This window comes from Diadema antillarum, unplaced genomic scaffold (genome assembly GCF_040938485.1).
Source record: "Diadema antillarum isolate AM-2024a unplaced genomic scaffold, OU_Dant_1.0 scf00000107, whole genome shotgun sequence".
Classification (NCBI taxonomy): domain Eukaryota; kingdom Metazoa; phylum Echinodermata; class Echinoidea; order Diadematoida; family Diadematidae; genus Diadema; species Diadema antillarum.
Window position 1 is genome coordinate 2,100,846 of NW_027270996.1, and position 6,000 is coordinate 2,106,845.

Sequence of the window (6,000 nt, forward strand, 5' to 3'; positions counted from 1 at the left end):
AGTCTTGGAGGGATGTTAAGAGTGCGGACGTGCATGAGCGCAGGGCTTTGTACTGTATGTGCGTCGGTGCAACATGAACGGTGATTCGTGTATGTGTGTGGGTGTATGTGGGATGTACTAGTAGTTGAGGATACGTGTGCCTGTGTAAGAATCAAAGAGTGTTATTATTACTAACTAAGTTCTCCAACGTTATACAGAAGCACTTATCGATAATTGCTCTATATACTAGTACATAATACCTGTGACAATTTTACTTGCACTTTCGTGATTTCGTAATGAACTACACATTACACCTATACATATACCAACTACTGTCAAAGTCATACATCTTTATTCATGCTGCATTTAGTCCAGGACACTCGGCACATGCAAGAGAATTACTAGTAAGAAGGTATGTTTGCCACGACTTACTAAAAAGGGAAACTTTGACACCCGTATATAAAAGTAAAGTCTCAAAATTAAGCTTCATTGAAATATAACATGATGGAAAGCTACAAAATTTTTGTCTTTCAAACGATTAATTTGCATAATCACTTAACATCACTTATATAATCTTAAATAGGCCCCTATATATACATAATAATAATAGTAATGAAGCGATGCGATGGTCCTCTCGGTTCTTCTCTTAGTCTAGTGGGATTTCTGAAAAAGGGCTCTCTAAAATGGTGTTAGAGGCATTTTTGAGTAAAAGTTGGGAACCGATCTCTTTTACCTAATTTGAGTATGCTGAATCTGAAAAATCCGGTTCCCAAGCGAAATTCGCCGATCTTGACCATCTAATTTGCATAAACAAAATGGCTGCCAAGCCACAGAAATGATCAGTTTCAGATACGCATTTACTAGGAATTCTTTGCAAACGAGCTGGAAAAAGTGATTTGAAATGTTTGTACAGAGAATATAATTACCAATAAACGTTTCTCAGACGGTAAATAGTATATTTTTTCATCACTATGCAAATTAGGACTGAAATATGCAGATGAATGTATATATATATATATATATATATATATACATTAACACTAGAGGCAAATTAAATACTAAATAATTATGTAAACTTTAAGGTTTTGAGGGTTAGGAAAACTCCGGTTCCCAAGCGAAATTCACCGATCTTGACCATCTAATTTGCATAAACAAAATGGCTGCCCAGCCACAGAAATTGTCAGTTTCGGAGACGCGTTTTCTAGAAATTCTTCGCAAACGATCTGGGAAAAAAAAGTGATTTCATATTTTGTACATAGAATAGAAGTAGCAGTTTGAGGGATAAACATTTCACAGATGGTAACTAGTATATTCTAATCATTATTTTGCAAATTAGTACTGAAATATGCAGATAAATGTATTAACACTGGATGGGTAATTGTTACAATTTTTTTCTTGAGAGGCAAGTTAAACACTAAATATGTAGACTTTAAAGATTTGAGGGTTAGGAAAACTCCGGTTCCCAAGCAAAATTCACCGATCTTGACCATCTAATTTGCATAAACAAAATGGCTGCCCAGCCACAGAAATTGTGAGTTTCAGACACGCATTTTCTAGATTTTTTTTTTTTTTTTTTTTTGGGGGGGGGGGGGGGTAAACGAGCAGGAAAAAAAGTGATTTGAAATCTATGTACATAGAATGGAATAAGCAACTTGAGGGATAAACGTTTCTCAGGTGATAAATAGTATATTTCTTACGTAATTATGCAAATTAGTACTGAAATATGCAGATAAATATATATCAACACTTGAGGATTTTTTTTTTCTTGAGAAAGCAGTTAAAAACACAAGATATAGAGACTTTAAGGTTTTGAGGGTTTGATAGTGACCAGAATCCCTTCTCAGTGGTATCAAAATAAATGCAAATATTGTAATTGGTATGCAAATTATATGTAGGCTTCATGAGTTTTAGATGCATGCAGTTCATTCAATAGCCTATATACCCTGGTAAAATTCTATTTTTTCAAATCCTCTAAAAAGGTCCTTTTGTATTTTTTTTAAAGAATTCAAGTTAGGAACCCGATTCTTAACCAAAATTGATTGTGCTAGGCAAAAAAACAAAAAAACAAAAAAAAACAACAACAAAACAAAACAAAACAAAAAACGGTCTTTTTCAAGCGAATGAACTTTAACATCTTATTTGCATAATACATGCAAATATAGCTGCAATATTGCCATAAAATTGATAATTCCATGAAAAATATTTGTAGTACATCGATAATCGCAAAACAAATTGGTGAAAACTCTCTCTATGCGGAGCATGACTCAACTTTTTAGGGGGGATGCCATCGATCAATGCCATTTTGTTCATGTGCAACATCCTTTATTGTATTGTTCCAATATACAAATCTGTAGCATTAGCACGGAAATTCTATTTCCCAGTTAAACAGAGCATGGTAATCATATATATATAAATGATTATATTTGATTATATATAGCAAACATTCGTTTACAGGTCGAAATGGGAAAGGTGGTTTTATTCTATTTTCTCTTGAAGCGTTTTATTTTTCTTGAAAGTCGACGAAAAATACCTTTAATGTCACAACAAACGTTACTGATGCCCCAATGAATAAACAAAATTATATTGTAAGTCTGCTTGATGAGTTAATTATCTATATATAAGACTGAAGAAGGATCCACTGGAAAGTTAAGCTTGTAGAATAGCACTGTATGGCTAAAGATCAAGAAGTTTAAGATCGCGATCTCCAAGATCTCAAAAGGCGCGGCCAAATTGGCAAATTATCGAAAAGTTTAAGATCGTAAGTTTTTCAAGTGCGTGAGACTGCAAACTTTCCGAGAAACTTCCCATTACAGCCAGGGATATTTCATTTTATAATGCTGTGATTGCCAAACTTCTCGATCTTTTGCCAGTGTGACCGGACAACAAAAGATCATGAAGACTTCGCGATATTAAACTTTGCGATCTTTTGCCACTCTGACCGCGTTTTATCATGATAATAGCAGTGAGGGAGAAGAAATGGAAAAAAAGATGCGTGGCACTCATCTACCTATATTTGATCCGTATACATCTGTTATAAGAATGTAACTTAGTCAACTTCCAAGACAGTTTGAACTGTGAAATTGCCTCGGCCAATGCAATCTGCGAAATAAGGGGTTTACACCTTCCTGTTCCTTTTTATTTTTGTTTTCAATATACGTAGATAATATGCCGCCAGTGACAACCACCAAGTATGATGCATTTTAATTTATTCCTAACTGGACGACGCCACGCTCCCTTGTCTGTCTGACTTCTGATATATCTCACCAGGTGTGATTCAGATCATAGAAATGACACTCTCAACAAACAGGGCATCTAACTTTAAGGGCAAGTGGATTGTAAGAACTAAAGAATAATGGATACTCGTTAGAAACCATATTGAAACATACAGAATAGATTCCACTTCATATCAGACGTATTAGTCGGCATTTTTCCTCTCATTATATGCTTTATCAAGTATAGTTTTTAGATATCCACGTTTCATTTGAATTTCTGCCCAAGAATTAGGATATGGATCTTTTCATAGAGGACCTGGGTTTTCCAGCACCTTGCGAACATGAAGTTACTTTTGTTCCCTTGAGAGATAACATCGATCCTACAGCTACATTACAGAGGCCTTCTTCCGTAGATACTGGAGTTGTGCTTTTTCTGCCAGACTGATACTGACAGTATCACTCTTATTAAAGCAAGTGATCAATGACTCACAATCATCAAGGATGCTGCTTGTACGAGAAGAAAACTAAAGGGTTCAAAGAACATGGTTTTTATCAGTCGTCTTTATAAGAATAAACTCATATTCGATTCAAAAGATGCATCACACAAGCTCGTTTGGCACAAAATAATATGTTCCGCAATTTTACCGACAAAAGTATACTGAACTCTCGCGGAAGCAGTTCAACGACAATACTCCTGTATTAAAAAAAAAGATTATAAAAAGAAGAAAATCCTGCTCATTGTGCCAGACCTGATCTTTCTTCACCAGTAGACAATGGGTGGGAAGGTTTTGATCTACAGCCTGTCTACAGCCTGTACAACTGATATATCTAGCTCCAATCCTGCAAAGTTACCTTAAGATGATTTCACGTGCATGCGAAAGCAATGCAGAATTTTTCGATGCAAATGTCACAAATCAGGCCTACGATGTACAGCAGTGTGTGCATGTTAGCAGCAATGTGATGATGCAACCCTTGCATGAATGTAGATCAATTTAGCTCGATTGAAAGAAATAGACTTTTCGACTCAGATTATGTTTCTTTTCAGCCAAAACATAAAGGTGTTGATGACTAGTACAACGTTCATCCTTCGTTTCTGTTTCCGACACTGTCCGCGAGATACCAGGATTTTTCTTACATTTGTTTTTTTTTGCTTGAGCCTGCAGAGTGGGTGGAAAAAAAATAAATTATGACGAGATTTATGAAAGTTGCCACTTGATTTTAAATTCAATAGATTGAAAATAATTGTAAACCAATCTATCCAATAAAAACGACAAAGTACATGCAGGGAAAGATAAAATGACATTGCACTTATCCATAGAGTAATGTGATGTGATTGCCCGATAACTTTGATGGCAAGACCTTGTTTTGGTGGTAGATATGCATAGAAAATGGGTGAATATTTGCATAATTCATTATGCAAATGAGATCATAGATGTGTGTTGTTTAGTAGTTGCTCTCTCTCTCGTAATCACACCAGGAATCAGTAACAGGTCTTGATGTAATAACTGTTATATTCATATATTGCGGCAGTGCGTTGTAGAATCTCGAAACCTGCCTGGTCTACGGCCTCTTGAATATCAATTTGCAAACATATTTCCCTTTAGTGTCATTCAGTTCTTTGATTGATTCCAGTAATTGATTCACTTCGGACTCTGACGACATGATAATGTGCAACTTTTTTGCCCGATAACTTAGCTGTATTTTCAAACGCCAAGGTACATTTTGATAGCAAGTTTTTGTTTAAGGGAATATATCCATAGAAATGGCCAAGTGTTTGTATAATTTATATGCAAACTAGATTATTAGGGTATTTCTAATAGTTTTTTTTTCTTGTATCTCCTTATCACAAAAGAATCATCAACTTATGTCTTGATATCATAACTATAATGATTCAGATTCATAAATCGCGGCAATGTGTTGTAGAATCTTGCATACCATGCACCTTGCATACGTTATTGCAAATATCTTTATGCATTTTTTTATTCTGAATTGGTTGATTCCAGTACTTGATTTCCCCCGGGCTCAGATGACACCATGTACACTTTGTTTGACCGATAGCATATCTATTTTTTTCACTATGCCAAGGTGCATTTTGATAGTAAAACTTTGTTTTCGGGGAAAATATGTTGAGAAAATTAGAAAATTTTTGCATGATTTATTATGCAAATGAGATGCATATTTTATTTCAATACTTTAAGTTGGTTCTTTATCACACTAGGAATCGTGAACCGGTCTTGATTCAATGAAAACTATCATCACATTTATGATTCAGATCCATATATTGCGGCAATGCGTTGTAGAATCTAGAATCCTACCAGTTATGTATCCTCTAGTATACCAATTTGCATCTAGATATTTGCATAAGTGTGATTCAATTATTTTGAATTTATTGAATTCTTTTGAATTGATTAATTTTGATTCGACTTTGGCGACACCAAATACTTTTGGTTTGCCCGATAACTTGTTAAAATGATTAAAAACAGAAGTAAACACGTAGGTATATATGCACGTGTATAGTATACTATACATGTGCGTAGATATATGCGGTAATGCATTGCTGTATCAGCGGCAACTCCTAATTTGCATATTTCACTTCTTAATTTGCATATATAAGTAAAAGTTATGAACAACTGATGACCTAGCTATTGTCTTTGCACCTTAATTTCTGAAATTATTACTATTTCTGCATGTCTAGGGAGATTTTATGAAAATTAGAACATCGAAACACCTTAAAAAGCAATGAATTGGCGGCCATTTTGTTTATGCAAATTAGATGCTCTTAGACTCAAAATTCCGCTTGGGAACCGGA